The sequence below is a fragment of the Mirounga angustirostris genome, unplaced genomic scaffold (assembly GCF_029215605.1).
Source record: "Mirounga angustirostris isolate CCGP_5_RB_7025 unplaced genomic scaffold, mMirAng1.0.hap1 SCAF_12, whole genome shotgun sequence".
Classification (NCBI taxonomy): domain Eukaryota; kingdom Metazoa; phylum Chordata; class Mammalia; order Carnivora; family Phocidae; genus Mirounga; species Mirounga angustirostris.
This window is the reverse complement of record NW_026991720.1, coordinates 92,673,424-92,698,817: the sequence shown is the minus strand read 5'-3', so window position 1 is coordinate 92,698,817 and position 25,394 is coordinate 92,673,424. Positions and strand designations below refer to the sequence as shown.

Here is a 25,394-nt window from a genome sequence, read left to right as displayed (position 1 = left end):
ACACATGCAAACATCAGTCACCACCCCCACAACCAGCACGCCCAGTGTGGAGAGGTTCAGCCATGGAAAGTCTCTACACACATGGCCTGCTCCCTGCCTCTCAAAGAGACAAGGTGACCTGATATTTATACTTGTGATGACTGATCATCCAATGACAATTAATGAGTGATATCCTATTACAAACCTTCTTTTCTCATGGAGCACTGGGAGCCAGGCTTCCTCTATTCTGTAATAGAAATATTACTACCACAAAGTAGTACATGTGCATAGTTCCCTGAACAGTAAATAAGCATCTCTTGCTTTCATCCCTTTCTTTTAAATTGTGTGAACTGTCCTCTTGGAATGAAACTCCCTAACCATGCATGACCAACTCGAGGGATGCTAGTGACAGGTTTTCAAGGCCATCTTTTTCCAGAAGGATTATCACATAACAAGTGGCCAAACATCTCTGTCCACAAATACAAGATTTTCCAAGAGTACCATGGCACAGTCAGTAATTCTAGAATCTATAAACTGCATTAAAAAAAAAAAGGGGGCACCTGGGTGGCTCAGATGGTTAAGCGTCTGCCTTTGGCTGAGGTCATGATCCCAGGGTCCTGGGATCGAGCCCTACATCGGGCTCCGCATAGGGCTCCCTACTCAACGGGGAGCCTGCTTCTCCCTCTCCCTCTACTGTTCCCCCTGCTTGTGCTCTCTCCCTCTCTCCATCAAATAAATGAATGAATGAATGAATAAATAAATAAATAAATAAAATTTTTAAAAAAAGAAAGATCTCCAGAACCAGAATTTGGGTCCTCCATCAGTCCCATTCACTTTTCTGTTTCTATAACCATTCAAATTCCTACAAATTTCCAGTACAAAAGAGAGGAGAAATTGCATAATGGTTGGTAGATGGACAGGATACCAGGATGCTTTGATACCTAAGCAAAAGCATTGTAAGCAGAAGTGAAGACAAGAGAATTTCTGGAAGGAATTCAGGGTTGGGAAGTTGGCTGGGGATGGGGTGGGAAGGGACTTCACATGATATCTGTGGCCCTAGCTTCATCATAGTATCAGGCAATAAAAGCAAGAGACTAAAAACCTCAGCGCAGCAAACCTCTAGCTAAATTCAGATATGGATTCTATGAACAATCAGCCATGCGATCTAGTGTTGAGAACAGAGAGACACCAGCATCCAAGTGGAGAGAGTAGAAGAGAACACTCCACCAGCAACATCCTTGCATGTGGCCTCCCAGTGCCGTTATCCTTCCTTCCTCCTTGCAGAAAGAGGGTACAGGGGCACCTGGGTGGCTCAGTCGTTAAGCATCTGCCTTCAGCTCAGGTCATGATCCCAGGGTCCTGGGATTGAGCCCCACATCGGGCTCTCTGCTCCGCGGGAAGCCTGCTTCTCTCTCTCCCACTCCCCCCTGCTTGTGTTCCTGCTCTCTCTATCTCTCTGTGTCAAATAAATAAATAAATCTTAAAAAAAAGAAAGAAAGAAAGAAAGAAAGAGGGTACAGATAAATTATAACACCCTTCTGAAACAAGTTTAGCCGGCTTGTCCCTTCATGCTTCCTTTTTTATTTAAGTACAATTGACATACAATGTTATATTAGTTTCAGGTGTGCAACAGAGTGATTTAACAATTCTGTACATTACTCAATGCTCACCAGGACAAGTGTAGTCACCATCTGTCACCATGCAACGTAATTACAATATTTTTGACAATGTTCCCTATGCTGTGCTTTTCATTCCTGTGAGTTATGTATTTTATAACTGGAAGTTTGTACCTCTGAATCTTTTTTACCTGTTTCGCCCATCTCCCACCCACCTCCCTTCATGCTTTCTTGCAAGCTATCTATGTATCTGCACCAAGAAAAGAAAAATGAAAAAAATTTTTAAACAGTTTTGTTTCCCAAAACAAGTAAAGAAAGTAGAACAGGGCTTTCCTATGGATGGAAATTGTCAGTAAATTTCACTTTTGATCCAGTATCTCTGTCCTACTAAAGATAATTATAACCAGCTCTTTTCTAAAAGGTCTGGGCTGTGGGTTGTGGTCACCTACCTCCACTTACTAATGGAGGAACAGCCGTTCCAAAATCCAGAGCCATTCAAAACACAAATGTTCCAAACCCTCAGCTATCTCTAAATATTATTTGCATTTGATAAGAAATAAATGACAAACAAAACTTTTTGACTAGCTCTTGTCTGTTGGTATCCTAAAAGTTCTGCATCATTGTGGTTAAAAATATCAATGTATAATATAGCTCAGAAAAAGGGAGACATCACTAATTTTGATTGACTCGAAAATATCTGCCCATGCTAGAAACTTTGGAGATCCTTCCCAGTCCTTTACCTCATTCCCCACATCATCAAGGCCTATCAATTTGACACCTGGATTATCTCCTAGATTACACATTCCCTTGTCTCCAAACAGCCTTTCCATTTTAAGTCTCAGTGTAGACCTAAGACATGCCTCATGAAGAACATCACTGTAACCCCAACCTCGGCTCCCAGTCCACAATTCTGACACACAAAGAGGCACAGATCACAACCCTACTTAAAACTGTCCAATGGGTTTCCGGGCACAGATAGTGAGCTCTCCCCATTCTGACAGAAATAACCAAAGAACTACAAAAAATGGGGGAAATCTGTAGCTGTGGCCTCCAAATTATTAGGACCTTCTATTGCACACATTTGAAATGGGATTAGTTTCAACATAGGTCTAGAGTGTAGATATGTAACTCACCCCCGTAAGCTTCCTTTCCTCACAGGAAAGCAAGAGTAGAGAGTATGTAGTGATAAAGGCAGAACAGCAAGACTGCCTGGTTCAAAGTCTGGTTCCACTGCTTACTGGCAGGGCAATCCTGGACAAGTTACTGAACTGGCAGAATGATCCTGAACAAGTCACTGAACCGGCAGGGGGATCCTGGACAAGTCACTGAACCAGCAGGGCGATCCTGGACAAGTCACTGAACCGGCAGGGGGATCCTGGACAAGTCCCTGAACCAGCAGGGGGATCCTGGACAAGTCACTGAACCGGCAGGGCAATCCTGGACAAGTCACTGAACCAGCAGGGGGATCCTGGACAAGTGACTTAACCTCATTGTGCCTTAGTTCTCTCTCTTAATACATATAAAGTGACTAACAGTACCTAACATTCCTTATGTTCAATAATTGCTATTATTATCCCACTACAGTGTAGAGTGCATGAAGGCAGGGATTTTTCTGTTTCATTCACTGCTGACTTCCCAGGGATAGAAAGGCCTGGAAGGAGGAAGGGCTGTGGGAAAATGTTTGCACCATACCAGTGTTTTCTCTACAGATCTGCCTCAGAATGAAATTTTCAGAAGGAGAAGGCATGTATCTTAGTGGTCAATAACAAAATGGTTCTGTTGGTTCAAACATTGTTTCATGTTCTCATCAGGCCACTTACTACATGGATTCAGCCTCAAAAACTTGTAAAAATGGAGTTAATACCTATCCACCTCACAAGGCTATCTTGAGGATTCGGTGAGATAATGTATATAAAAAAGTACTTAGGAGGCGCCTGGGTGGCTCAGTCGTTAAGTATCTGCCTTCGGCTCTGGTCATGATCCCAGGGTCCTGGGATCGAGCCCCACATCAGGCTCTCTGCTCAGCAGGAAGCCTGCTTCTTCCTCTCCCACTCCTCCTGCTTGTGTTCCCTCTCTCGCTGTCTCGCTCTCTCTGTCAAATAAATAAATAAAATCTTTAAAAAAAAAAAAAAAGCACTTAGTTGCAGGGCTAAGGCAAGGAAAATAAAATGAACATGTCCTAGTGCCAGAAAGTGATGTTAAAAAAAGGGAGGAGGAAAGGGAAAAGCTAGAGGAGAGGGAGAGACAGGTAGGGAAAGAGAGAGAGCAACAGAGAAGAAAAGACAGGAAAAGATGGAGACACATCAGAAAGACACAGAATCCAACCTAAAAGTGCAACCCATGGCCAAAGGGAGAGAAAATTTAACAGTTTGTTGTTGTTGTTGTTGTTGTTTGAGATAGAGAGAGAGAGCACACAGGGGAGGGGAGAGGGAGAGGGAGAAACAGACTCTCCACTGAGCAGGGAGCCCGATGTGGGCTCAGTTCTATGACCCCAGGATCATGACACGAGCCGAAGGCAGCTGCTTAACCGACTGAGCCACCCAGGTGCCTCAAGCTGGAGAAATTTTAGCAGCAAAATAAATAACAAAAGCAACTGAACAACACGTAAGACATATATGCATGAGTCTGTGCTGATATGAATGAGTAAACAAATAAATGAGGAAGAATGGACAAATCTTCCTTTCAGAATAATTACAAGTATCTATAAATACTGCCCCCTCCCCCGGAAGGTACAGCTTAATTCCCCTTTACTTGAGAGTAGGCTGAGCTTAGTGACCAGCTTCCCAAAAATACAGTACGGAAAGGGAAAAGTAGTGAATTTATAGTGGAGAACAACACGGATCTTAACTTTGTACCGACTTCTAACTGTGTAGCAGCAAGCAAGTGTGGAGATAAAACCACAAAGGAGTTTTACTATCACTAATTCCAACAAGAAGTGCTGGAGACATTTAATGCAAACGTCAATAACACTTCACGGCTAACCTCAGGTTTGCTCTAATATAATTTTCATTAAATATAAGTAATACACATACTTAGCTCATTAAGTTAAATAGTATTACAAGATTTATAACAAAAAACCACAATCCTCCATCTCACACTTCCCTAGGCTCGGATCCCGCTACCCAAAGACAACCATTTCCAACTCTTCTAGGTATTTCTTCTAGTATTTACCATAACAGTTTTAAAATGATCTCCATATTACCATGTCTTGAATTTCAACTTCAGACATTAAATATTAGCTTTCTGCTATGGAAGATGTGGATTTTGCAATCTTACATCATGTCCCAGATAGAGTCATATAGCAAATTTTGGTATTTACCTTATTATGGCTATGAAAATATTGTCGGGGCGCCTGGCTGGCTCAGTCCATAAAGCATGTGACTCTACATCTCAGGGTCATGAGTTCGAGCCCCACATTGGGTGTGGAGCCTACTTAAAATAAAAAGTAACAAAAAATTACCAAAAAAATGAAAATATTGTCTACTTCTGAGCCACATTATCTTTCTCTTTCTCTGCTTTTCAGTGTGCTAGTTTTTTAATGTACCTATCCCTAAATCTTTCCCCACTCCCTTTCCAACAGAATTGAACTTCCCATATAATGACCATACACATCAGGCAATCTCTAAGTTCCACTTTTTTTAAAATTGGAGACAATCTACTGGAGTCCAGCCTGGGCCAACTGTTCTCCAGACCTGCTGCAAAGCCTGCTTTCCAGAGCTTTCCTACACCTAGCTCTCTGCTGTTGAATCTCTTGTTTCCCGAATCCCAGGTCTTCCTTCATTACCATTGAATTATTAATTTAATTTTATTATTATTATTATTCCCTTATTTTGGTGGAAAACATGCTTCAGTAGCTTCCAGAGAAAGTATGCAAAGAAGTAAAACTTCTGAATTTGAGTAAAACTTACACATCTGAAAACCTTTATTCTACTCTTAACACTTGATTTGTCTGGGTGTAGAATTCAAGATTGAATACCATTTTGCATTAAAATTTGGACGGTTTCCTTCTAGTAGATCAAGATAAATAATTGTATTATCTAAATCTTCCAAATTGTTAATGACTTTTTTTGGTCTACTTGTCCTATCAATTACTCAAAAAGATGTATTAAAATCTTCAACTATAGGGGCGCCTGGGTGGCTCAGTTGGTTGAGGGTCTGCCTTCAGCTCAGGTATGATCCCAGGGTCCTGGGATCAAGCTCCACATTAAGCCTGAGTTGGGCTCCCTGCTTCTCCCCCTCCGTCTGCCCCTCCCCCTGCTTATGCTCTCTCACTCTCATTCTCTCTCTCAAATAAATAAAATCTTAAAATAAAAATCTTCAATATCTGTGAATTTATGTTCTTCCTAAGTTTTGTCAATTCTTATGTATTATGAGGCCAAATTATTTGTGGTATGTATCTTTTAGAACTGTCAAACTTCTCATGAATTTATCATTACAAACCATGTGACTCATAAGCCATGAATCCTTATCAAGTACCCTTTATTTTAAGAATGCTTTCTGCTTTAAAATCTATTGTTTAGTATTAACATAGCTTCACCAGCTTTCTTTTAATGTTTACATGCTACATTATTTTCCAGCGTTTTGTTCTCAACTTTTCTGAATTATTTTGTCTTAGATGTGTCTCATAAGTGGGGCACCTGGCTGGCTCAGTCAGTAGGGCATGTGACCCTTGATCTTAGGGTCAAGAGTTCAAGCCCCACCTTAGGTGTGAAGCCTACTTTAAAAAATAAAAAAATAAAATTTAAAAGGCATGCCTCATAAGCAATATTTAGTTAAAGTGTGGGTTTTTTTTAATCTAGTCTGACAATCCTTGATATTGACTGGTAATGTTAATCTATTTATATTTAAAGGAATTGTAGGGGCGCCTCGGTGGCTCAGATGATTAGGTGTCTGCTTGCGGCTCAGGTCAGGATCTTAAGGTCCTGGGACTGAGCCCCGCATCAGGCTCCCTGCTCAGTGGGGAGCCTGCTTCTCCATCTCCTTCTATTGCTCCCCGTGCTTGTGCTCTCACTCTCTCTGTCAAATAAATAAATAAAATATTTTTAAAAAATAAAATAAAAAAATAAAGGAATTGTAGAGCAGCACCAGATCCAAGACAGCAGCCAGCAGGAGGCTGATGAAGGAGCTTGAAGAAATCTGCAAATGTAGAATGAAACACTTGGGTGACATCCAGGTCGATGTAGCTAATGTATTAACTTGGCAAGGACTTACTGTTCCCCACAAGCCTCCATACAATAAGGGGGCCCTCGTCATCAAAATCAACTTTCCAACGGAGTACCCATTCAAACCACCAAACATCATTTGAAACAAAGATCACTGGAACAATGATGAGGGGGCAGGTCTGTCCGGTAATTAGCACTAAAAACTGGAAGCCAGCACCCAAAACCGACCAAGTAATCCAGTCCCTTGCAGTTCTAGTGAACAATCCCCAGCCCGATCACCCACTTGCTGAAGAATAAGGACCATGAAAAATTCTGTAAGAACGCTGAAGAGTCTGTAAAGAAACACAGGGAGCGACCGACTCCAGCAAGTGTGCACGGTGACCCCCCCAAAGCAGTGCAGACACCCCGCAAAGCAGGACTCTGGAAAACTGACCCGCACCGCCGCCTGTTACAGTTACTCATTTTCTATTCTTTTTTTTTTTTTCCTACTCTTCTTAATCAAAAGTGGTCTAAGTAACCTGAAGAAAGGATTAAAAATTGAAGAGGTTCTAGTTCTGCTTTCTTTGTTTTAAAAATCACTCCTTCAATCTTCACTCTTTTAAAGAATGGTGTTTCTTTTCTTGTCCAAATTGATCCAAAATCTTCAATTTACATTTAGCCCTAAAGCTTAAAAAAAAATAAAAGGAAAAAAAAAAAAAACCTTGCAGTTCCCTTTCTTCCCCCGCCCTTGCAAACTCCCACTTTCTTGCATTGGGTTTATCTTTCACCCATTCACTTCCCCAAGACCCTTCTCCTCCACAGAGAAGAGACAGCTCCTGGCGATTCTGGTGGCTTCTCCACTCCCGTGTGCACTGCCCCCTGTGGCAGTCGGTGCAAATTGTCTTTAACTCCTTCAAAACCAGATCAGATTATATCACTCCTCTGCTCAAAAGTCCCCCATGGGCTTGGGACCTCAGAGTAAAAGCCAAAGTCCTTAAAGCTGCCTACAAGGGCATCCTTAGATCCATGGGATCCATGGGATCCAATCCCCAACTACCTCTCTAATCTAAACTTCATTAATTGTCCACTCACTCACTCTGATCCAGCCATATTAACTCCTCAAGTTTCCTTGAACAAGGAATTTGCTTAGAATGTTCTTTTTCTAGATATGAGTTTATATGATGCATTCCTTCACTTCATTTAGGCCACTGCTCCAATGGCCCCCCATCTATGGGGCCTTACTTAACCCCCTCTTCCCCACCAATGGTTTTCAAAGAATACTTTAGTTTTCTGAACTTATCATAATGGTCAAGAAACCTGGATACCTGAATGACTGCATGAGTAAAGCCCCCCGAACACAACTTAGACTGTGACATAAGAAAAAAATAAACCTCTAGTGTATAAAGTCATTGAGATTTTGGAGTTGTTTATTATGGCAATTTTCTATTTTAAAAGTTGAGGTAATTTATTAGTGTTAAGGATTGAGTCCTGGCACCAGACTTGTGATTTTGGACAAGACTCTAGGCCTCAGCTTCATCACTGAAATAAAAATAATTAGTATACCACGTTAATTTTTATGAAGATCAAATGAGGTAATGCATGTAAAGATTCAATAAATAGAAGATTTATAAATATAAATAGAAGCTATTATTAGTTAAGGTAGAGATTCTTGAAATCAAGGAAGTACATGTGTGATCGTTAATATACATATCAATTTGACTGGGCTAAGGGATGCCCAGATAGTTGGTAAAACATTATTTCTGGGTGTGTCTGTGAGGGTATCTCAGTAAGGGAAGAGCATTTCAATCAGTGGTCTGAGTAAAGATCACCCTCACCAGTGTGGATTAGCATCATCCAATCTGCTGAGAGCCTGAATAGAACAAAAAGGAGGAAAGGCAAATTTTCTCTCTCTCTCTCTTTGCTTGAGCTAAGCCGTCTGTCTTCTGCCCTCAGATATTGGCACTGCTGGTTCGACTTTCTCAGACCAAGATTTACACCATGGCCCCTCCCTACCACATACTCAGGCCTTCGGATTTAGACTGAATTACACCACTGGCTTTCCTGGATCTCCATTTGCAGAGAGTGGATCATGGAACTCCTCAGCCTCCATAACTTCATGAGTCAATTCCTATAATAAATCTCTTCATATATATCAATATCGATAGATATAGATATCCTATTGATTCTATTTCTCTGGAGAACCCTGACTTATACAACATGTAAACCGGCATTTGATAGCAAACACATCTGCTAAATTGAAAATACAGAACTGGGGAGAACCCGGGGGTATGGTACTTAAGGAGATAAGGGAAAATATGAAAAAGCATTTGCCTTGAATTTGATGAGGACATGTCTAGAGACGGGAAAGGATTTTCAGCAGAAAGTTGGACGGTATCAATTTAAAGGGCATTTAGTCAGCAAAGTCATCCGCCTTTCTATAGAGCAAAACAAAAGGCTGACTTTTTTAAAAACATGTATACAGTTTAAATGTTGCACAATCCATTCTCTAAAATTTTATATAATATTGACACAATTTTTGCATTTCAGGAAACATATGTATTATCAAAGCCTTCTCAACACTTTCTGCCCTAGAAGCTACCATCCAAACTCTCATCCCTCCCTTAACCTAAAAACTCTTGAAAAATTGACAGCTTGTTATTTTATTTTATCACCTCCCATTCACTCCTAAACACCCTTATAATTTGGCTTCTTCTCCCAGGATTCTAGTGTATTGTTCTTGCAAGATTAACAATAACCTCTTAATTGTTTAATTTAATGGCTTATTTTTCCAGCCCACATCCTATTTGGATCAATAATGAACCTAATGAACATCTGTTTGAATTATTTCTTTTTTGTTAAGATTTTTTTTTTAAGATTTTATTTATTTATTTGACACAGAGAGAGAGAGCACAAGCAGGGGGAGCAGCAGGCAGAGGGAGAAGCAGGCTCCTGGCTGAGCAGGGAGCCTGACGTGGGGCTCAATCCCAGGACCCTGGGATCATGACCTGAGCTGAAGGCAGATGCTTAACTGACTGAACTTCCCAGGCGCCCCTATTTATATATTTTAGAGAGAGAGAGAGCACGAATTGGGGAGGAGGGGAGAGCAGAGGGAAGAGGAACAAGCAGATTCCACACTGAGCATGGGGCTCGACCCCATGACTCTGATTATCATGACCTGAGCCGAAATCAACAGTCACATGTTTAACAGAGTGAGCCACCGAGGGACCCGTTTGAATTACTTCTGCATTATAAACATCATGCTAGTATAGGAAGCGCATAGGAAAAAAGACACAGTAGTGCTATCAAGGGTGATCGCAGACTCATACTTGAGGGGAGAAGGAGGTCAGCTAAAGAACTATATTATATTGGGGAGACTGGGTGGCTCAGTCAGTAGGGCATCTGCCTTTGGCTCAGGTCATGATCACAGGGTCCTGGGATCAAGCCCCGCATTGGGCTCCCTGCTCAACGGGGAGCCTGCTTCTCCCTCTCCCTCTGCTACTCCCCCTGCTTGTGCTCTCTCCCTGTCAAATAAATAGATAAAACCTTTAAAAAATAAAAATAAAAGAGTTACCTTATATTGCTTGGCATGGAGTGGATACAACACTTATTTTGCTGAATGAATGAATGAATGGGTGGATGCATTCATGCATGCATATTTAGATGAATAAATACAATCTAATAAATGTTAAAATCAAAAGAGTATAAAAGGGGCTATGAAACTACAAGGTCAAAAATGTCCTCTGCATAGTATCTGACACTGATCGTTTCATCTTCCCCTTGAAATTGTCTCTTCCCTTAGCCCCCAATATTGAACTTATTTTCATTTTTCATTTTTCCCAGATCCCAGAATAGCTCAAGCTAGGCAATTTGAAATCATCTCAATTCCTCTTTCTCCGTTCTTTTGGTCACTCAATGCATGTGCTAAATCCTTCTTTGATCCACCCCTCCACTCTACCCCACTGCTTCTGCTTTGTTTAGACTGTTTTCTCCCATTATTTTACTATAATTAATGAACTGCTGTCAGGATATGCTCGGTTAAATGCAATTCTCTACCTGCAGTTAATTATCTTCCTAAAATGGATTTGACCAGGGCATTTCCCTGCTTAAAATCTCTGATGATTTCCTATTAATAACAGGATAGAGACTGAGCTTGTAAATCTGGCATATAAAGCCCTCTGTGTGGCCTCAATTTACTTTCCAAGCTTCATCTTCTACCTCACGCTTTATCCACATAGGCCTCTGCACTATTCTTTGAACACACCATGTTGGTTATGTCTCAATTCCTCTGCCAAATCGATCCTACGGTCTAAAATGTCTTTTACCTCCATTCTCTGCCTAGGGGGGAAAAAAAAACATCATATTTCAAAAGTCAACTTAATTATGATCTCCTCTGTTAAGACTTCCCTAGCACCCCACCACCACCATGGAGCTAGCCAACCCCTAATCTGTGCTTCACAGCACTTCTATCCATTCCTTAAATTGATCTGTAACTACTGGGTTCCATATGAACTACCTCCTTCCCCAGGAGCTGTTGGCCACCCATGTGTCTTATTAATCCTTATGCCCCTGGTACCTATCAAAGTATCTGTAGAGGCCACTTTTAGGCAAACAGGCTTGAGCGATGGAACGTAGAAAGGGCCCACAGGGACCATCTGGCTAAATACAGGCAGGCCCATCAGACGACCCACCTCAAAATATCCATAGGCCCTAACTAGCCAATGGGCTACTTACAACTAGGCACAGTTCCCAAAAAAGGGAAGATTCCATATGTCCCCATACTTCCTCCTCTTTCCCCTTTCCCCCCACGCACTGCCTCGCAGCCGTGTCTCTCCTCTGCTACCCTGCCCGCTGCCCCCTTGTGGTGTATTTTATAAACTTCTATCCCCTTTGTTCTGTCTCCAGTGAATCCTTTCACTGCCCGCGCCACCAGCTTCCACCAGATCGTTGCCCCACATTTGGGGGACCCCATCCGATCGAGACACCCCATTTAGGCACCACAGTATCTACATCAATAAATATTTCTTTAATGGGTAGCTATTCCGTCACCTCAGTATAGATTCCACAAATTCTTTTTTTTTTTTAACTTAGAAAAGATTCCCCATTTGTATTCTAATTTTGACTCATATAACAAAGCAAAAATAACTGCATTTTAATACAGAATACAATGAAGTGAGCACAGAAAGCAGCACTGAGCCAGAGAATTTGGGAAATGTTAGGATGTGAGGATTACCATATTTAGTTCAGTCTCTGCCCTGAGAAATGGTAGCTGGAGAGCAGCTTCCTGTCAGTTTTGAGTATCATTGTCCACATGGCAGAGCAGAGGGTATGTGGAAGGGAAATGTCTGGAGTACTCAGGTCTGAGAATAACATTGCATGTGAAGATTGTATCACTTTTATGGATTCCATTTATATTTCTATTTAATCCTTATAATAACATTGCTGGGGGAGGCACCAGCATCAATGTTCCTATATTATAGTCAGAAAACAGAGATTAAAAGAGATTAAAAACTTCACAAAAGTTATACAACCATAATGGTAGAACTGGGAATTCAACCCAGGTCCTCCAACCCCTGAGCCTTTGCTCTCCATCATGTAGTCTCATGAAAAAGAGTTCCAGGTAGGACTAGTATTATACCCGATATAAAATTGACATAATATAACCTGAAACATATTTAATGATTTAATGTCTTTAATCTCTCCATAATAATTTACAACTTTGAAGGAACTTTCATGAATTACATCTTAGACTCCACTAGAAGTTTATGAGGTAAGCAAGGCAGATTTATTTCCGTTTTAGAGATGAGGACATTTAAGCTCAGATCAGTGTAATGACTTCCCCAAGGTCACAAGACACTCTAATACAAGTCTCATAAATCCTCATTGAGAGCTTTTTTGGATTATGCTGCATGGTATTTTATATAATTGATAAGCAATTAATATATCATAATTACAAGATCTACCTATATGTAAATTATGCCAATTATGTATTTTATATGATAATACATAGTAGATGCTTAGCATAAGGCCTAACACATAATAGACAATAAATCTTAAATATTATTTTATAGAGCCAAACCTTTTCCTGATTCCATTTCTTATTACGTCTGTAATCACTTTTGTTGTAGAGAATTATTTTCATTCTTGGGAATGTAGGCACAGGACTCAGATTCCCAGCTTTAACATCATAATGCATTTTCTATCCGAAGGATCCTCAGAGTTTTGGGAAGAAATAAATAAATAAAATAAAATAAAAGCAAAAGGGTGGGTTTTTTCCTCTCCATCCTGTGGTGTCACCCTGCCTTCAGGACATGAATACCAAATGCTCTAGATCTGGGGCCTGCAAATTCTGTCAAGAACCAGATAGTAAATATTTTAGGCTTTGCGAGTTGCGGGGTGGGGCGGGGATGTTCTCTGTTGAACTACTCAACTCTGCCGTTGCCACACAAAAATAGCCATAGATAATATATAAACAAATGGGCATGGCTGTGTTCTTATAAAACTTTATTTTCAAAAAAATGACAAATGGACAAATCTGGCCCACAGGCCCTTCCAGGCCCCTGCTCTATGTAACTGAATTGGGGAACTGCAAAGAATCCAGTGAAATGCTGGGAGTGCAGTGGTAGATGGCACAAGAGGGAAATATATTTCAACAGTTGCCTCTCCACACCTATGTCTCACAATGTGAGATTCCTCCTGTGACTTATCCCTCTTCCCCACCCCCTATTTTCACCTGAGAAGTATTTGAGCCACACTGTCAGTGATTCCATGCCTTTCATATTAGCTCTGGTTGTTTTTAAGACTGCATAACTCAAGACAGTAAAAAGGACAGACCAAAGAGCTCACGTCCATAATCCCCATGGCCTCCAGGTGTCCTAAGAAACAGTTCAAGTCTTGGGCGCCTGGGTGGCTCAGTTGGTTAGGCGACTGCCTTCGGCTCAGGTCATGATCCTGGAGTCCCTGGATCGAGTCCCGCATCGGGCTCCCTGCTCGGCAGGGAGCCTGCTTCTCCCTCTGACCCTCCCCCCTCTCATGTGCTCTCTCTCTCTCTCATTCTCTCTGTCTCAAATAAATAATAAATAAAATCTTTAAAAAAAAAAAAAAAAGAAACAGTTCAAGTCCAAAGGACAGATCAGACCTGAAATGGTGGTGGGAATAGAGGACAGAAGCATACAGTATCCCATTCAAAGAAGCGAAAGACCCACAGAAGCACTGAGGATAAACACTGAAGACTCTGTTGCTGACAAATGATCCTGAGCACCTTCATCTAAACACTGACGGGTAAAAGATCTAACTGAGGTTATCTGTGTGGACACGATGTACAGCTTAGTGGAATTACTGTACCCATATGCTGGGTTAGAAACAGAACTGAGAGTACGTGAGACCCAAGCACGTGAGACACTGTACAGGAAGAAGAGTAGATGACTCAAAATATAAGGATGGTAAGAGAACACATAAAATTCTGGATGTATCTAACTGAGGTGAAGGTAGGTCCCCCACTACCATCAGGCTTTTCTTGGAGAGCTCTGAGAAACAAGATTGAAATTTCTGGCTGGAGTAGTGGAAATGTACCCTCCTAGAAATATTTGGGACCAGAAAATTTCATTTGTCAGATTGAATATAGTTAAGTAATTCTATCTTTATTTCAATTCTCATAGATTATAACTTACCATCATTATAACTATTTATCCTAACAGGCAATTCTTCTCTCCAGAAAGTATTCATTTAAATGAATAAATATTTGCCTCAATCCTTTGAGTATTTCCTAGACAATGTTAGGAATGATAAATTATTTACAATGGAATGATAAATAGAGGGTGAAAAGGAATAAGAATCTAAAGACATAAAAGTAGTATTACAGAATAGGACCTTGACCCAAAAAATGGAATGTTGGTCAGTATTTAGCATTAAGCAAATTTACAAGTATATTCTATTACATACATACATATATATATATATATATACATATATATATATGCTAATCCCATCAGACTGAAAAGAAACAAAAAACAAAATTCCTGAAATAAAGGGTTTTTAATTCATACACATAAGAATCAGTTTATTCTTGAATAAAGGAGTATTTTATATATTCAATACTTAGTCATCAAGTATTTATATTTGCATACCACTATTGCAAATACAGCAATATTTCTGTGGCTGTAACATAGTAATTGCAATTTTTCCCACGGTATACCTTGTAGCTTAAACTACTCTTTTTTTTACTTAAATGTTTTCTTTTACTCTATTTTTTAATTCTCATTTTTACGTTTTCAATTGTGATAAAGTGTACACAAAATAAAATTTACCATTTTAACCAGGTTTAAGTGCACAGTGCGGTAATGTTTACGTTGTTGTACAACATCACCACCATCCATCTCCAAAACTTTTCATCTTACCAAACTGAAACTTTGCATCTCCCCACTCTCCCCTCCCCCCAGGCCCCAGGAACGACCCTTCTACTTCTGTCTCTATGAATCTGACTACTCTAAATGGGATCATAAGTATTTGTCCTTTTGTGTCTGGCTTATTTCACATAGCTAAACATCTTCAAGGTTCATCCACGTTGTGGCATGTGTCAGAATTTCCTTCCCTTTTAAGCTGAATAATATCCCATTGTATGCATGTACCATATTTTTGTTTTGTTTTGTTTTTGCATATACCATATTTTATTTATCCATTCATCCATTCATTAATGGACACTTGGGTTGCTTCCAACTTACGGTCATTTTGAATAATGCTGCTAGGAACATATATGTGAAAAATCTGTTCAAGTCCCTGGTTTCAATTCTTTTGCATATATACCCAGGGGTGGAATTGCTGGCTCATATGGTAATTCTGTTTAAATCTCTGAGGAACCTCCATTGTGGCCTACATTAGTATACATACCCACCAACAGTGCACAAGGATTCCAATTTCCCCCTATCCTCACCAACACTTATCTTTTGTGGGGGGTTTTTTTCATAGTAGCCACCCTAATATGTATGAGGTGGTATCTCATTTTGGTATTGATTTGAATTTCCCTGATGATTAGTACTGTTGAGCATCTTTCCATGTGCTCATTGGCATCTGTATATCCTCTTTGGAGAAATGCCTATTCAGGTCCCTTGCCCATTTTTTAATTGGCCTGTTTGTTAGACTACTTTTTCTTATACCCAAATATGTTTGCCAAATTTTTTGACTTTGGTATTTTTTCACTTGATAAACTTTCGTGGGTTTTACATTCTTTACAAATCAGAATCACTGATTCCACAATCTGATATTCCATCAACATCTCTGATCTTTCAGGATTGCATGACTATTACTTACTCTACATACTTTTAAGCTCTGTGATTAAAAATACTGTAGTTCGAGTAAAGGATTGAAAGTTGTAGTATTGCACTAATGCTGGCTTGGAAGACCATCCAAAGAATGGAAAAAATATCATTAGCACTCATGAAATAAATGCTATCTAAATTTTATCTAACATTTATTTTTTGCATCCTTTCAAGTGTAACATTTCTTCTTATCTAGCATTACTTCTTTAAATTTATGGGTTTATTTCCCAGGCCTATTACCATAAAGGGAAACAATTCAGTTTGATGACAGGGTTTTGGGATGATGGCTAAGTCTTGACATGTGTTATCTGGCACAATCCATGAATCATTCGAATTGTGAAGATTTTGCTAGGCCCAGCCTATCTCTTTGCTTCTGGAATTGCAAAGCATTGAGAATACAGCTCAACCTCCTTCTCAAATATTGAATTCCTCTTTTATTGATCAATAGTATATGAAAAATAAAAGTAACTGGGGACTGGAGTAGATCAAATATACGTTTATGTAAAAAATTGTGCCATGAGATAGTACTCACTGCATATTCATAAATACACCCAGCAGAACTCTTTTAAGAAGAGCAATTTTGTCTCTTTTAACATAATGGAAGTCATTTTGTTCATGTTCCAGTCCAATAGATTTTCTTAATTTCACAGTTTCATAAAGAGTTCCCAAGGGAAACTATCATAATGTTCCTTATATCCAGTAACAACTCAGTATCAGCTTTAAAGCAGTATTTGCTATTGGGAAAATATCTTTATTTAGAAATTATGTATATGGAAAACCTTGACCTTTGCACTTGTGTTTAAATATTTGAAAATGCATATGAAATCAGTCAAAACACTTTTATCATTAAATATTATCCTTTCATACTTAAAAATTTTGAAGACAGATATCTCAGGTTTGTTCTACTTAGTATTATTCATTACCACCCAAAAAACATATTTAACAAAATTTGAGTTAAAGAATGTTCAAATGGAACTCTCTTGTCTCAGTTCATCTGAGGCTTCAAACCCAAAAAGAATGCCCTAAGTGCCAGAACACCAGTATGGGTGATGCTAAAATAGTATGAAACCAGTTTTGCTACCCTTAGCTTGTCATCCATTTGAGGGTATGCAAGGTAGACAGGCAAATAAGACCTTTAGCAAGGGTTTTCTTAGAAAGAATTGCCAGCATGCTATGCGTTTCACCCTGCCACAGGGGAGGGCAAACTGCCTCCCCTTTACTTCAAGCCACTTGAGGGAGACTTCAAAAAAAAGCATCTGAGGGGTGCCTGGGTGGCTCAGTCGGTAAGCATCTGCCTTCGGCTCAGGTCATGATCCCAGGGCCCTGGGATAGAGCCCCGCATCAGGCTCCCTGCTCCGCAAGAAGCCTGCTTCTCCCTCTCCCACTCCCCCTGCTTGTGCTCTCTCTCTCTCTTTCTCTCGCTGTGTCTCTCTGTCAAATAAATAAAAACAAAACCTTAAAAAAAAAAGCATCTGAGGTCTTGGCCTGAGTTCTGAGAACTTGAAATTACCTAAGGACTTGACTTGTTGCCTAAAAACTTACCAAAAGCAAGAGGTTATGGTTTCATCAGTTAAACGCAGCGAAAGTAATAGGTTTGGAAGTAAATTGCCCTCCCACCAATGATGAAGAAGAGAAAGAGGCAGTATGCCCAATGAGCCAAGCGGACCATCAGAAGAGCAGAACTACTCACTTAAAAGGAATTCTACCCATAGGGACTGCCTATAGGATCATGTGACCTAAATAGTCTGTGTACAGAGGACCACAAAAAGACAGGGGCTGATGGGGAAGAACTGCAGTCTGAGGTCTCAGGATCCTACAAAGCTCCCCACAAGACAAAGAGCCAGCAACTGAGCTTCAGGCACACAGAAGTCTCCAATGCAGGGTTCCAACTACACCAGTCAACTAAAGGCTTTTTGTGTACCCATTAACTCACTTCCCTTTCCCTAAGAGGGACTGACTCTGAAGGAATTATACACAGCAGCTAGCAATAGGGAAGAGAAGAATCATGGAAGAATGAAGAAACTATCACCTTCCAACACACACACACACACACACACACTCTCTCTCTTTCTCTCTCTCCCCCCACCCCACCTCTCTCTCTCTCTCTCCCCAGGTCCCCAAAAAGGCAAGCCCAAGTTACGGAAAGGAAAAAGTCATAAACTGCACAAGGGTCTGTAGTTATGGTTTTAGATTGGGCTGGATTTTTTTAATACTTTAAATGAAACAAGCAGGAAAAAAATCTATAGGACTTGTCTGGGATTTCATCCATGAGCAATGAAAATGAGTCAAGAGTGCAGGTTGCAGAGGTAGGGTGGGAGAGAATAAAGTTTCTGCTTCTACTCCACTGAGTCCAACTTGTACAACACATCTGTTATATGTGTAAGGGTAAAAAGAAGTATTTAAAGATAAAAAGGTTATTCCCTTCGGGCATAAAGGCATAAAGTCACTTTCTGGAGGCAGTCCATGTCTACAGACAAAATATAATCTCAGTCCCTAGCTTTATGGGCTGTGTTTTGAAACCTTGTATTTATGTGCTAAGTTTCTCTTCCCCTGCAGAGATGGTGTCACTATTTGTTTAAATAATGAGTTTGGTATGAAATGGTAAATATGTCAAACCACACTTTTGCTGGGGATCATTGACTATAAAGTTGGACAGATGGCCACAATACTCTGAATTTCTGGAGAAAAAACATTTCCTGAGAGAACAGGGTACATTCATAATTTAGACCAGTAGTTTCCAATTATTTTGACTGTAAGGACCCTTTTAATGTCATATCCATACTGATTATTTATTCAATCTAGAAATGATGCTTACTGCCATGTGAATGTCATGTGAACTAAACTGGACTACAATTTTTAGAGGTTAAACAACAACAACAACAAAAAAAAACTTGCTCATTGTTATTCCATTTGACTCAACTTTGAATCTTTCTCTTTCCTTCCTTCTCTTCTTTCTTCCATCCCCCTCTCCCTCCATCCATTCCTCCTGCCTTTCCTTCCTTCCTTCTTTTTCTCCCCTTCAACATGTTTATGGATTTACAGTGCAAGCAGGCTTCTAGTTATTCTTCTTTAAGAGATGCGGTTATGTAGTGAATATGCAGAAAATGATGAGAATATATATACACACACACAGACTAACTCACTCCCTAAGAATCCAAGTGCAGCAGTGTTTTGTTTTGTACTGTCGTTGCCATGATATGAATGTTGGATGCAGTCGCTGGATCATTTGCCACAGCCATTTGGGCTCACCGTTCTCTGCTACTGACACTATGGAGGTATGGTGATTTCTTCAGTAATCTAAAGAAATTTTATCTTTTTTTTTATTCTTATGTTAATCCCCATACATTACATCATTAGTTTTAGATGAAGTGTTCCATGATTCATTGTTTGTGCATAACACCCAGTGCTCCATGCAGAATGTGCCCTCCTCAATACCCACCACCAGGCTAACCCATCCTCCCACCCCCCTCCCCTCTAGAACCCTCAGTTTGTTTTTCAGAGTCCATCGTCTCTCATGGTTCGTCTACCCCTCCGGTTTCCCCCGCTTCATTCTTCCCCTCCCGCTACCTTCTTCTTCTTCTTTTTTTTTTCTTAACATATATTGCATTATTTGTTTCAGAGGTACAGATATGAGATTCAACAGTCTTGCACAATTCACAGCACTTATCAGAGCACATACCCTCCCCAGTGTCTATCACCCAGTCACCCCATCCCTCCCACCCCACCCCCCACTCCAGCAACCCTCAGTTTGTTTCCTGCGATTAAGAATTCCTCATATCAGTGAGATCATATGATACACGTCTTTCTCTGTTTGACTTATTTCACTCAACATAATACCCTCCAGTCCCATCCACGTCGTTGCAAATGGCAAGATCTCATTCCTTTTGATGGCTGCATAATATTCCATTGTATATATACCACTTCTTCTTTATCCATTCATCTGTCGATGGACATCTTGGCTCTTTCCACAGTTTGGCTATTGTGGACATTGCTGCTATAAACATCGGGGTGCACGTACCCTTTCGGATCCGTACATTTGTATCTTTGGGGTAAATACCCAGTAGTGCAACTGCTGGATCATATGATAGCTCTATTTTCAACTTTTTGAGGAACCTCCATACTGTTGTCCAGAGTGGCTGCACCAGCTTGCATTCCCACCAACAGTGTACGAGGGTTCCCCTTTCTCCGCAACCCCGCCAACATCTGTCGTTTCCTGACTTGTTAATTTTAGCCATTCTGACTGGTGTGAGGTGGTATCTCACTGAGGTTTTGATTTGGATTTCCCTGATGCTGAGCGATATTGAGCACTTTTTCATGTGTCTGTTGGCCATTTGGATGTCTTCTTTGGAAAAATGTCTGTTCATGCCTTCTGCCCATTTCTTGATTGGATTCTTTGTTCTTTGGGTGTTGAGTTTGATGAGTTCTTTATAGATTTTGGATACTAGCCCTTTATCTGATATGTCATTTGCAAATATCTTCTCCCATTCTGTCGGTTGTCTTTTGGTTTTGTTGACTGTTTCTTTTGCTTTGCAAAAGCTTTTTATCTTGATGAAGTCCCAAGGGTTCATTTTTGCCCTTGCTTCCCTTGCCTTTGGCGATGTTTCTAGGAAGAAGTTGCTTCGGCTGAGGTCAAAGAGGTTGCTGCCTGTGTTCTCCTTTAGGATTTTGATGGGACTCCTGTCTCACATTGAGGTCTTAAAGAAATTTTATCTTAATCACTACTCTCTGGAACATGAACTTTCTTTCAAGGTCCAATTTTTTTTTTTTTTACCTTTTTAAACAGTTTTATGAAAATATAATTTATACAGCATTAAATACACCCATTGAAAGTCCATAAATCAACATATAGAGTTTTACAAACATCACCACAATCTAAAAAGTTTCCTTGTGCTTCTTTGCAGTTAATCCCCCAAGCCCATCTCCAGCCTTAGGCAACCACTGATCTGCTTTCCAGCTTATAAATTTGTCTTTTCTTAGACATTTCATATAAATGGAATCAGACAATACCTATTTGCATCTGGCCTTTTTCATGCACCTTGATGTTTTTGAGGTTCATCCATACAGTAGTATGAATCAGTACTACACTCCTTCTGATGGCCAAGTGGATCATGCTCTTGTCATCATATATCTAAAGTCATGCCAAAGCCAAAGGTCATGCAGCTCTTCTCATATGTCCTTCTTTTGTGCGCTAATACAGTTAGCATAGATTTTGAAAGTTGACCGGCCTACATTCCTGGGATGAATCCCACTCGATTGTGATGTATTATCACTTTATATACTGCTGGATTCAATTTGTTCATAGTTTGTTGAGTATTTTTACTTCCATGTTCATGAGGGATATTGGTCTTTGGTTTTCCTTAACTGAAATGTCTTCGGTTTGGAATCAGGGCAATGCTGGCCTCATAAAAGGAGTTTGGAAGTATTCCCTCCTTTTCTATTTTCTGGAAGAGACTGTGTAGAGAATTGGTAGTATTTCTTACTCAATGTTTGGTAAGATTCACCAGTGAAACCATCTGGGCCTGAAGTTTTTTCCAAAGGGTGTTTAACTAAAAATTTAATTTCTCTAATAGATATAGCACAATTCACATTATTTCTTCTTGAGTGAGTTTTGGTACTTTGTGTCCTCTAAGGATTTATTCTGTTCTATTTCATTTCAGTTTTTGAATTCATGGGCATAGAGTTATTTGTAATATTCTGTTGATATCCTTTTAATGTCTTTGTTGTTATAAGTGATGGCCCTTCTTTCATTCCTGATATTGATTAACTTTGTATCTTCTCTCTTTTTATCTTGATCAGTATGACTAGAAGTTTGTCAGTTTTGGTTTTTTTTTTTTAGTATAGTTGACACATAACATTACATTAGCTTCAGGTGCACAACATAGTGATTCAACTTCTCTATACATTATGTTACGCTCACAAATGTAGTTACCTTCTATCCCCATGCAATGCTATTACAATATTGTTGATTATATTCCCTGTGTCATGCCTTTTATTCCCATGATGTATTCATTCCATATCTGGAAGCCTGTACCTCCCACTCCCCTTCACCTATTTTACCCACCCACTCTCCATCCCCTGCAAGTATCAGTTTGTTCTATTTCTAGGTCTGATTCTGCTTTTTGTTTATTTATTCATTTGTTTTGTTTCTTAGTTTCCACATATGAGTGAAATCATATGGTATTTGTCATTTTCTGACTTCTTTCACTTAGCATAATGCTCTAGGTCCACTCATGATATCACAAATGGCAGACCTCATCCTTTTTTATGGCTGCATAATTCTATGTTCAATGTTTATAATGAAGTTCTTCTGTGAGTTAATCAGTATTTGATTCCTACCTATTTTAAAGATTATTTTTAATGTAATCTGGATCATATCCCTCTCCTGCTCAAATCCTTCCCAGTATGCCATAGCATTTGCACCCCTATACAGTGTCTTCTCAAGCATTCTGATTGTGTTTTGGTATTTCAGGCACATTGGCTTTCTCTTAGGCTTTTAAAGGAATTTAGATCCTTCCTACCTCAGGACCTTTGCACATGGGGTTCTTGCTACCTGAAATGCTCCTCCTTTTGATCTTTGAATGGCTGATTCCTTCTCATATTTTAGGTCTATCAAATGATAACTCCCCAGAAAGGCCTTTTCTGACCATCCCATTCACACTATGCATCCCCTCCTCCATCTCTGTCACAGTACCTTGTTTGATTCTTTCATAACAACACAATTTATTAGTACATGCCATACGATTTTTTTAACTTCTTTATAAAATGTCTCTAACACTAGGCTGTAAGCTCCTAAAGGCAGAAATGATGTCTGCATTGTTCATCCTGTACACTCAACAAAGCCAGGAAATACAGAAGCTCAAGAAATATGCATTGGAGTGGGAGAAGGGAGACAGAGGAAGGGAGGGAGGGAGGGAGGGTGGGAGGGAGTTATTTGGGTATTTCTGGATCTTTTGTTATATTGAGCATAAAAGGGTATACAGAATAATATAACAAATATGCTTGCATATTTGGCAAATATAGTTGAAGTCCTGTGTGTATGTCCCTTCCCTGTCCCATATCCCTCCCTCCCCACTTCCCAGGGGTAATCATTCTCTTAAATTTAGTATTTTTCACTACCATGCATGTCTTTATATTTTAACCATACTTAAGTGAATTACTAAAAAATATATACAATTTTTATTATCTTAACTCTACATAAATAGTATCATCCTGCATATCAGCTTTTATAACTTGCTTTCTTCACTGAATTTTATGTTTGGAAAATTCATCTAGTTGATTTCATACTCTTTCCACTGCTTCATGGTATCCCATTCATTATATTACACATTTAACCATTTTCCTACTGAAATATACTTCATCTCATATTTTCACCTTTTTGCTATTACAAACAATGCTGCTATGAACATTCTTCATGTCCCCTCATGCATATGTTCGAGACTTTCTATAGGAACGTACCTGAAAATGAAACTAGAGATCATAGGGTAGATTCGTGTACAATCTCAAAAGAGCTTGCCAAATTGCTCCCAACATGGATATCATTTTCCAACATGGGTATCAGTCCTCCAGCAATGTTCACGATTCCTTTGCTTCATCCACACTTGGTAGTGTCAGACTTTAAATGTCTGTCAATCTCTTAGGTGTGAAGCGGATAGGTGTGAAGCGGAATATTATTCTTGTTTTAATTTGCATTTTTCTTTTTTTATTTAAATTTTTGTTAGTTAACATACAGTGTAATTTGCACTTTTCTAAAAACTACTGAGCCTGAGTAACTTTTTACGGCCATTCAGGTTTCCTTTTCTGGAGCTTGCCCATTTGTCCATTGAATTGTTTCTCTTTTTTTCTATCTGATTTAAAGGAATTTTTAATATATTCTGGTTATTAATCCTTTGTCAGTTATCTTCCAAGGATCTGTGACTCAGCTCCTTGACTTTTTATGGTGGCTTTTGATGCACAAAAGTTTTTCATTTTAATAAGTAGTCGAGTTTATCAATCTCTTCCGTTGTAGTTTATACTTTTCGTATGCTGTCTACAAAATTCTTCCCTGCCCTAAGGTCATAAAGACATTGTCCTATACTGTTTTCTAAAAGTTTTAAAGTTTTACTTTTTATATTTAGAGCTTAAATCAACATTATGTTACTACACAGAATAAACTCAAGATGAATTTTATCTTTCCCCATAAGGATAACCAATGTTCTACCATCAATTACTGCATATTCTATTCTTTAATGATCTAGAGTATAAGCCCTAAAAAACATGTTTCCATACATATGCCAGCATGTTTGAGCTCTCTATTCTGTTCCATCGATGTATTTCTTTATCCTCATACTAATACCACACCGTCTTATTACTATGGGTTGTATCAGTCTTTATATCTAACAGGGCAAATGTGCCTACCAGGTTCTTCCTTAAAACTGTCTTAGAGCTCTCAGACTTTTTTTCTATTTAAAACTAAAGAATGGGTCTAACTCTCTAAAATATTCTCTTTGATATGAGTTTTGAGGTCCCTCTTGAGGACCTATCCTCAAGCAGAATCCTGTAATCTGTCCATACAAGGACAGAGATTAAGAAAATGCCTTTGGGGAATTCACAAAAATCAGAAAGGTACTTTGCAAAGCCCTTTCCCAACCCCCAAAAAATTATTAAAGGGCATACACAATGTTCCTTCCACAAAATTAGTCTAATCAATAATGCAATGTTTATCCTTCTAGGAAAAAAGAGTAATGAAGTTAATAAGAAAAAAGTAAATATTTTAAAATGTGGTAGAGAGGATTTTTACTGCTAAGTTTTTATAATTAATAACATGCTCAGAAGAAACAAAGGAGAGAAGGTACAACTTAAAATTAAAGCACCATGGAGAATATCATTATACTTCTAAAAGTATAGAGAGGTAGAGAACGGTCAGTTTAAAAAACAAAACTTCTTTAAAAATATAAATATACCTTTTCAGAGATTTTCTCTACCCACTGGTATAGAGGAAACACAAGTTTTCTCAAAAAGTAATTCCTAGTGAATTATAGCTTTTTAAACACTGCCCCCTAATGTTCATACTCTGAAATGATAAGAGGACTTTGCTAACAAAAAGAATCCGGTCCTTCCTCCCTTGTGATCAGTCTAACATTCTTGTCCTGCAGACCAGATTTCACAGACTGAGGCAATCTCAACCACACAACTGTCAGAGTGCATTAAAATAAATCTCCCAACCATTCTAAGATTACTCTCATCAGCAATAAGGCCAACATGTGAGTGAGAACAGACTATTTGGGCTTGGACAGCACTGACAGAACACTAATGCCACTGGGAAACATCAGGAAAGTCTAGGATCCCAATCATAACATGTGCAACTTTAG

The 25,394-nt window shown here is 39.4% G+C and overlaps 1 protein-coding gene and 1 pseudogene across 12 annotated transcripts in view; one reads left to right on the top strand and one right to left on the bottom strand.

The window, feature by feature from the left end:
- The window catches only part of SUGCT (succinyl-CoA:glutarate-CoA transferase), an 800,213-nt gene that overhangs the window by 724,744 nt on the left and 50,075 nt on the right, over positions 1 to 25,394 (bottom strand). The window lies entirely within an intron of this gene.
- On the top strand, positions 1,679 to 11,727 carry LOC123835848 (ubiquitin-conjugating enzyme E2 L3-like; annotated as a pseudogene).